The following is a 10,111-nucleotide window of genomic DNA, read 5'->3' on the forward strand; positions in this document are numbered from 1 at the left end:
AATAAAGATATTATGTCCATCTAAAACTAAAAAATAAACATTAAAAAGAAAAGCAGGACAATTTCATTTAAGAGTATCTTTAATGAAAACAGGTGTGGTGGCACATGCCTGTAATCCCAGCAGCTTGGGAGGCTGAGGCAGGAGGATTGCAAGTTCAAGCCCATCCTCAGCAACTTAGGCCCTAAGCGACTTAGTGAGACCTTGTATCAAAATAAAAAATAAAAAGGACTGGGGATGTTGCTCAGTGGTTAAGCACCCCTGGGTTCAGTCCCCAGTACCTGCTCCCCAAAAAAGAGTAACTTTAATTAAGCAGTAAAAATTACTTTTATTAAATCTCATCCACTGAGTGTACATCTTTTCTTGCCTAAAGAGATTAGTAGTGACAGAAACAAATGTGATATTTTAAAATATCATATAAGAAAATGTGGGCTTGGGATGTGGCTCAAGCCGTAGCGTGCTTGCCTGGCATGCGTGCGGCCTGGGTTCGATCCTCGGCACCACATACAAAGATGTTGTGTCCACTGAAAACTAAAAATAAATAAATAAATAAATATATTAAAAAAAAAAAAAGAAAATGTGCTGAAATTGGGAATATCTGCATAACCCAATGAACCAATATTTTCCAAATGACTAATGTTTAATGTCATAAAATTATTCATAAGTAAAAGTTTCAAAGTGGAAACGATAGATGAATTTTAATATATTTAATATATAGTTCACTGGTGTGGTTTTAGATTATACATTACATTGCCACTGATCTTTAAGAAACTACCATTGTAATGTTGAACAGAAGAGGTGGTAGTAGGCATTTTTAAATCTTACCTTATGTCAAAGGGAAAGCTTTTAGTATTTCACTGTTCTGCATGACATTTTTCTGCAGATTTTCTGTAGGTACCCTTTGTTAGCCTTAAAAGTTCCCTTTTGTTTCAAGTTTGTTGCTTTTTAAAATTAAGAATTCACTAATTTGGGGGCTGGGGCTGTGGCTCAGCGGTAGAATTTTTTTTTTTTTTTTTTTTTTNAAATGTAGCCCAATAGCCCATGTGTTGAGGATTTGGTTCCCATGCCTCAGTGTTCAGAGATGGGGCCTTTGGAAGGTGATTGGATCATGAGAGCTCTGACTTCATAAATGGACACAATACCTTTATTTTGTTTATTTATTTTTATGTGGTATTGAGGATCGAACCCAGTGCCTTACACATGCTAGGCAAACGCTCTGCCACTGAGCCCCAACCCCAGCCCATAATGTTTAATGTTTTTATGTGATATCAGAATACTTCATTCTTTAAAAGAATGATAAAGTTACATTAAAGATTTTTGGTTCTGGAGTTTTCCCTATGTTTTTTTTTTTTTTTTCTATGAGTGATTCAGCTGATGTCATGATTGGTTATGGGATTATTCAAGATTCTTCTATCACTATAGGATTTACTAATTTTACCCCTAGGAAATAATCTATAAGGTCCACATTCTCAAATGCATTGTCATTAAATCTGATAGTATATCCTCTTATTATCTTCTCAATGTCTGCAACATCTGGAATAATATGCCCTCCTTTCATTCCTGATCTTGTGTTTTTTCTTTCTCTTTTATCTCCCAAAAGATTTGAATAAGCACTGCTTATTTTTATTATTCAAAATTATTTTTTTAATATTCTCAAAGAATTCAATATTGGCATTATTGTTTCTGTTATATGCTTTTTTTTTCTATATCATGTATTTAGTTCATCTTTATTTCTTACTATTTTATTTTCATTTATTTTGCAATTTGTTTCTAATTATCCTGAAATAGATGTTTAACTTGTAACTTTTAGTCTTTTTTTCTCTAATATAACTTTAGGGTCCAATCAGTACTCTAAGCATTTTTTTAGCTTTATCCACAAGTTTTTGCTAGATAGTATTTTTTAAAAACCATTCTTACAAAATTTTTAAAATGAAAAAATTTTAAATTAACAGGTAATAATTGTACATATTAATAGGATTCAATGTGATATTTAATACATACCTATTTCCAATATGATTTTATCTTTGACCCGGGAGTTATTTAGAAGCATGTCTTTAAATTTCTAAATGACCTTCTTTGAGTTTAAATTTCCCAAATAACTTAGTATATCTTTGAAGTGATCTATGTTGTTAAAAAAATTTTTTTTTTTTTGATGGTGGTGCTGGGGATATGAGCAGAATATTTTTTACGTAGTTGTTCTCAATTAGTTTAACTTTAAATATAATATTTGTTCTCAATTAGTTTAACTTTATTCATCATCATTGAATTCTCTACTTAATAATTTTTGTTCTATCAGTTATGAAGAGAGAGATTTTTTTACTTTCCCATATGATTGTGGTCCTTATGTTCTTCTAATTTTCTCTTACATAATTAGGGGCATGTTATTAAGACATAAAAATTTTACATTTCTAAATTTTTTTTCTCAGTAAATTGAACTTATATTGCTAAGAAGTGATTATCTATATCTTAGTAACTTTTTAATGAGTTTAATAGTTGTAAATGGACACAATACCTTTATTTATTTTTTATGTGGTGCTGAGGATGGAACCCAGTGCCTCAGGCGTGCAAGGCGAGTGCTCTACCACTGAGCCACAACCCCAGCCCCAACTTTTTATTATGGTAAAATATACATAATGTAAAATTTGTCATTTTAACTATTATTAAGTGTATTAATAATTAATAACTATTATTAAGTGTGGCATTAATTAGAGTCATTTAAGTCAATTAATGTATGCAATTATAACCATCATCTATTACTAAAAACTTTTCATCACCCCAAACTGAAACTGTAACCATTAAATGAAACCCCCCTATGTTCCTCCTTCCCTCAGTCCCTGATAAACTCTAATCTACTTTATGTTTCTGTAATTTGCCTATTCTATACCTTTCATATAAATGGAATCATATAACATGCATCCTTTCATGTCTGGCTTATTTCACTTAGCACATGTTTTCAGGGTTCACCCATGTTGTGGGGTATGTCAGACTTCGTTCCCTTTTTTTTTTCAGAGTAGAAATTAGAAGTTTATTAAGGGACAGCAGAAAAGACTTCTCCCGGAGGAAGAAGGGGACCCAAGAGGTGGAATCCCTTCGTTCCCTTTTATGGATGACTAGTATTCCATGGCATGTCAATGTCACGTTTTGTTTTTCTGTCCACCTATGGAATACGTATTTTTTTTTCACCTTTTGTCTATTGTGAACAATGAGCACTGTTATACAAGTATCTGTTTTGAGTCCTTACTTTCAGTTGTTTTGTGTTTATATCTAGTAGTTGAACTTCTGGGTCGTATGGTAATGTGGTTTCATGTTCTCAGGAACTGCCAGATTATTTTCAATAATACTTTTTGTCCTAGAGTCTATGATGTATTATTAATATAGTAGCACTAGTCATTTTTGGTTATATATGCAAGGTATATCTATTTTCATTTAAATATTTCAACCTGTTTGAATATTTGTTTAGTTTTTTATTTAGACAGAAAACTTTTGTCTCTTAACTGAAATATTTAATCAATTTATGTTTTATTTAGCTGGATGTAGGTATGCCACTAATCCCAGCAATTCAGGAGGTTAAGGCAGGAGGATGGCATGTTCAAAACCAGCCTGGACACATAGAAAGGCCCTCAAAATAAAGAATAAAAAGGGCAAGGGATGTAGAACACCTCTAAGTTTAGTACGTAATATTGCAAAAAAAAAGAGTTTATATATTATATACATATGCACACATAAACACTTTTAAATATATATTTAATTTTATTTTAATTAATTAGTATTAATAATTACTGTAATTAACATCGACTGCCTTCTGTTTTGCTTTCTCCTATTCTTTTTCTCTCCTTCCTTTTCTTCATTTAGATTATTTTTACCATTCCATCTTTTCTCTTCTAATGCTATATAGGCTACAACTTCTGTATTTACACTTTCAGAGGTTAACCTAAAAACCTTCTATATATATACATATAGTTTATCAAGTAAAAAATTAGTCAATAATGTTATTCTTGTGCTAGATACTACAGATTTTAAACGCTAACTTAATTTACTCTTCTAATTTGTATGCTTTGATATTTGTGTATTTAACTTACTTATTTTTCAATCTCTTAAGATTTTTTTTTTTTGTACCCATGGGTGCTTAACCACTGATCCGCATCCCCAGCCCTTTGTTTATATTTTATTTAGAGACAGGGTCTCTCCAAATTGCTTGGGCTTTGCTGCCTCAGCCTCCAGAGCAGCTGGGATTACAGGTATGTGACACCACGCCTGGGTCATAAGACATTTTGGGGGGTGGGGGGGAGGTTCCAGGCATTGAACTCAGGAGCACTCGGCCACTGAGCCACATCCTTAGCCCTATTTTTTTTTTTTTAATATTTTATTAGTAGTCGTTGGACCTCTATTTATTTTTTTCTGGTGCTGAGAATCAAACCCAGTGCCTCACACATGCCAGGCAAGTGCTCTATCACTAAGCCACAAGCCCAGCCCCCCAGCCCTATTTTGTATTTTAATTAGAGACATGGTCTCACTGAGTTGCTTAGTACCTTGCCTCTGTTGAGGTTGCCTTTGAACTCACGATTCTCCTGTCTCAGCCTCCCAAGCTGCTGGGATTACAGGCGTGTGCCACTGTACCAGGCAAGACATTTTTGATGATATGTTGTGCACAACATTGCATTGTTTAGATTTGTCTTTGACTTTCACCCCCACTCCAGTACTGGGGTTTGAACCCAAACATAACACATGTGAGGCAAGCACTCTACCACTGAGGTACACTCCCCGCTCTGTTTTTCACTGTTTCTGGCCCCTCAGAACTTCTCTCGGGGATCACATTCTTTCTTCAGAATGCCCTCCTTCTGAATACTCTTATACAGGGGTATGGATAATAGCAAACCCTTTCTGTTTTTGAAATGTCCATATTATACCTTTATTCTTTTTTTTTTTCCTGGATACCAAATTTCTTTATTTGAAGGAATGGTACAAATTAAAGAACATAAATGGATGTTTTGGTACAACTTATAGAAAAGGTAAAGGTAACCCCAACATGCATGCACTGCCTTGGTGACCAGGGAAGTCACTTGCACGGCTGTGGGAAAGTCAGGCTGAGGTTTAGCTCTCGTTATCACTGTCTCCCAGGGTGTGCTTGTCAAAGAGATACTCTGCCATGCCTGATTCTGGGGCTCCCATCTTGCGCAAGTTGGTTACAAGGTCACCCAAGGATTTCACCTGCTCATTCAGGTAATGAGTCTCAATGAAGTCACACAAGTGGGGGTCATTTTTGTCAGTGGCCAGTTTGTGCAGTTCCAGAAGTGACTGGTTCACACTTTTCTCCAAGTGCAAAGCACATTCCATTGCATTGAGCCCACTCTCCCAGTCATCACGGTCTGGTTTTGAAAGGTTAAAGAAATTGAAATGTAAAAAAAAAAAAAAAAAAGAAATTGAAATGTAAAAGATAAGATTTGTTTCAAGTTCTGTAAAGTTTTAAAGTTCTGTTAAGTTGTATTTGGAACCTGAAATTCATGTGGAAGTTTAAAACAACTCCCGGAAAAGCCACTGAAATGTATGTTGAAATCTCCCCTGACCATCTGGTTGCTCTGTAAAAAAACAACCCCCTCCCCACCCAGAAACCATGCAGTCCGGCATGTACACACCTCAGGACTTAAGCCAATCAGTTCAAATGTATACCCTTCTTTGTGCTGACCAATCACCCCTACCCGACTTGTTCCCGCCAGTGAATGTACTAATCATGGTTAAGAGTTGTTGTTTGATTTTCCCGCGGCGTGTGATGATTTGCTATGCTGTATGTGAAGTCCCTGCCCTTTCCAAAGAATGTAGATCAGCTCTGCTCAAGCTGTTCTCGGGGCTCTTGGCTCTTTACCCCTTCGAGGTGAGCTTGGAGCCCCAGCATGCTGGATCCCCAATAAACCCTTTGCTGTTGCATGAGACAGTCTCTTGGTGGTCTTTTCCTCTGACGTTTGCCCGACCTTTACAGTTTCTTGATATCCTGAAGGAAGATTCCGCCACCTCGTTGGTTCTGCAGCTTCATCAATCTCTCAGCATGTTCCCTCTCCTCATGAGATTGGTGAAGAAAATATTTGGCAAAGTTCTTCAAAGCCACATCATCACGGTCAAAGTAGTAAGACATGGACAGGTAGACATAGGATGCATAGAGCTCCAGGTTGATCTGGTGGTTGAGTCCTGGTGGTAGTTCTGGCGCACCTGCGAGGGGGACGTGGTAGCCACGGCTGGTGGCTGAGGAGAGGCATGGCGCTGGAGCGGCGGCGGAGGCCTGGGGCGGTCCAAGGGCGCTGTGAAGAGGTGGCGAAGGGCTGCTGGCTCTGAGCGCAGCCGGGGTCCGGTTGAGCGCCGGTTCCTTCCAAGCACTGTTGAAGCAGGAAACCGCGGCGACTCTAGGCGAAGAACGTATACCTTTATTCTTTTTTTAATTTTTATTTTAGTTGTAGATGGACACAACACCTTTATTTTATTTATTTATTTTTATGTGGTGCTGAGGATCAAACCCAGTGCCTCACACATGCCAGGTAAGCGCTTTACCTCTGAGCCACAACCCCAGCCCCATACCTTTACTCTTGAAATATATTTTTACTAAGAATAGAAAAATAAGTTATTTTCTTTCACCCCCATCATTTGTAATACACTGTCATTTGATTTACATTGCTGTTACTGATAACAAATTAACTTTTTTGGTATACATTAATTTGTAGTGCTTGGATTGAACCCAGGACCTTGCGCATGCTAGGGAATCCTCTACCACTGAACCATACCCCTGACCAAAGGCAGTTATGAGAAGTCAGTGGTCAAAGTGCTGTTCCTTTGACAACTATATCTACCAACACTCTATCTTCAATATCTTCTTCTTTGGTGGTTATTAGTTTTATGATGAATTTGGGTGAATTTCCTTCCTTTCTTTGCTACTTGGGATTTGTTTGTCTGGAGTATGTAGATTCATAGTTTCTGGGAAATTATATGTAGGTCAGTTTTTCTTCAAAACTTGTCTCTACTACATAATCTTTCTCTTCTTCTTCTAGGACTCTATATGTTAGACTTTCTTGCTCTGTTGTCCGTGAATCTTAATGTCTCTGTCATGTATCCTGTTTTCCTGACATTCTGAACTGCATTCTGTAAAATCTTACTTTGCTATTCTCTACTTCTCTTTTCATTTGTGTCGAATATGCAGGCAGCCATCCATATTGGTTTTGTCTTCATTTTCAGTCCTTGTTAACAAGTTTTCATTTTGAGAATTTTTATTTGGTTCTTCTTAAAATGTTTTTTTTTATTTTTTATTTTTTTAGTTGTAGAGGGACACAAAATACATTTATTTTTTATTTATTTTGATGTGCTGCTGAAGATTGACACCAGTGCCTCACACATGTCAGGCAATGCTCTACCACTGAGCCACAATCCCAGACCCTCTTCTTAAAATGTTTTTGGCCACTTTTTATAGTTTACAGTTTCCCAAAGAGATTTTCAAGATTGTCTCTTATTTATTTAATAATAGCAGTTACAATCATTTTATAATTTGTTTGGCAATTTCAGTGTCTAGAATCTTTTCGCAGGGCCGAGGGTGTAGCTCAGTGGTAGCGCACATGCAAAGTCCAGGGTTCCGTCTCCAGTGCCAAAAAATAAATAAATAAAAATAAAATCTTTTTGTTTCTCTGTCAACCTCCTTTTTTTTTCTTTGTTTTTAGTTCTCACATGGCACTAATTTCTTTATATGTGCTTAGTCATTTTTTAGTATGTGCAGCTGATTGACCTTGAAAAAATATTTGTGTAAAGAAATTGAGGCCCTTCGTGGCATTTGCAGGTAGATGGATGGAGTTAGAGAAGATAATGCTAAGTGAAGTTAGCCAATCCCCAAAAAACAAATGCTGAATGTTTTCTCTGATATAAGGAGGCTGATTCATAGTGGGCTAGGGAGCAGGAGCATGGGAGGAATAGATGAACTCTAGATAGGGCAGAGGGGTGGGAGGGAAGAGGGGGAATGGGGTTATAAATGATGGTGGAATGTGATGATCATTACTATCCAAAGTACAGAGGAATTGGTGTGAATACACTTTGTATACAACCAGAGATATGAAAAATTGTGCTCTATATGTGTAATTAGAATTGTAATGCATTCTGTTGTCATATATAAAAAAATTAAAAAATATAAAAAATTTTAAAAAGGAATTTCACATATCTAGTAAACAAGAGAACACTGGTATTTGTATGTATGTTATTTATTATCTGAATATGACATAAGCTGAAGGAATGTTATGTAAATAAATAATCAAGTTAGAAACAACAGTTTGATCAAATAATTCACTTAAATACATCACATTTGGGCTGGGGATGTGGCTCAAGCGTTAGCGCGCTCGCCTGGCATGCGTGCTGCCCGGGTTCGATCCTCAGCACCACATACAAACAAAGATGTTGTGTCCGCCGAAAACTAAGAAATGAATATTAAAAAAAAAAAATTATCTCACTCTCTCTTAAAAAAAAATACATCACATTTTATTTAAAAAAAAAAATAAGAAAGAAAGAAATTGAGGCCCAGGATAAAAGTGACTTCTTAAAATGGATATGTTACTTTCAATATCTGGGAGCTGCACCAAAATGGCACCAATTGAAGTTTACGACCTGAATATTTTTGGATTATCCAGGGGTGATAGCTGCAGTTATGCCAGTAAATAGTGACAAATTTTCAGGGTTAAAATTATTTGTCTGGGCTGGGGTTGTGGCTCAGTGGTAGAGCACTTGCCTTAGCATGTGTGAGGCACTAGGTTTGATCCTCAGCACCACATAAAAATGAATAAATAAAATAAAGGTATTATGTCCATCTACAAAATATTTTTTAAAAACAAAATAAAATTGTCTGTTCATTGTATTATTCAGCAGTCCCCTCTTGCAAAGAGACTTTTTAAAATGTAGACTTGGAGTTCTCAGTTCTCTTGGGGGATTTGTTTTGTACCTTCCTCCTTAGGAAGACAGAAGCTCAGATTAGTTGGATTGACAAAGACCTCAGGGCAAAAGTCCCTTGGGTACTCAGTATCCCTGCCATTTTGTCCTGCTAATTACTTGCTGTCTTATTAGTACTTCAATAGATTTCATATAATTTTGGTTTTTAAATAATTTTAATATTTGATACTCTTCATCTTCAATGGAGCATTCTTTATTGCAGCTTCTATAGTCAAGTGACTGGTGTGAGCTGCTTGCTGGTCTGGCTCCAAGACTAGTGTCCACTGAGGCCTCACAGGTGCTATTTCTGGTTTCTTGCTGCTATCTGTTGCTGGGGATGGTCACTTTTCTGTACTAGGTCAGGATCTGGTGGTATGCCTCAGCTACCTCAGGCCTGCCGTGGTTCTCACCAGCGGTATAGACCCTCTAAACCTCTGCCACATCCTCCATTCAGTGCCCTCCTCTCTATTTTACTGTGAGGTCACTTTAACCTCCAAGTGACAAACCTAGTATCTATCAGTTGAACCATGTTCTGTGTCCTCTACAAAAAATACAAGGACGTCTGTGTCCCTTCCACATCATATAGGAGCTAATGGAGGTTCAACTGCCTGATTGCTCTACTCTCTTTCTTCTTCTGGGTCCACCCCACTGTGCTGTGGACTCACCTTGAACAGTGATTTTCTTCTGAAATTCCAGATGGGAAGTAGAGAAGAATCCCCTCTAGCCTTGGCCTTCCTCAAACACTCTAACATGTCTTCCCTCTCTGGGACTTACTCCTGATATGAAGAAACTTCTCACTGCCCAGCTTTCCTAACTCCAACTCCTCCTGCCTTCTCACACTCCACCACAACAGGAAAAGGTTAAACATTCTGCTTCCTCAACATCGTCTCCTGTTCTGTGCTGAGACAGCAAAGCTCAAAGATGTGGTCATTACAGGCAGGCAAAGTTGTCACCTTACACTATAAAGGATTCTGAGATCTGCTCTACTGGGTTTTGCCTTTGCTATGTCAATCTCAGTAAAAGCAAGGTGGAAAGCCTTTTATCTCTTGTCTTTTTTATTCCCCCTGGATTTCCACATTAATATATATATATATATATATATATATATATATACACACACACACACACACACACACACACACACATACACACACACATACACACATACACATAC

At 37.0% G+C, this 10,111-nt stretch overlaps 1 pseudogene; it reads right to left on the minus strand.

The window, feature by feature from the left end:
- Positions 1 to 4,966: 4,966 nt before the first annotated feature.
- The window catches only part of LOC107141425, a 55,780-nt pseudogene continuing 50,635 nt past the window's right edge, over positions 4,967 to 10,111 (minus strand).

The sequence above is a fragment of the Marmota marmota genome, unplaced genomic scaffold (genome assembly GCF_001458135.2).
Source record: "Marmota marmota marmota unplaced genomic scaffold, marMar, whole genome shotgun sequence".
Classification (NCBI taxonomy): domain Eukaryota; kingdom Metazoa; phylum Chordata; class Mammalia; order Rodentia; family Sciuridae; genus Marmota; species Marmota marmota.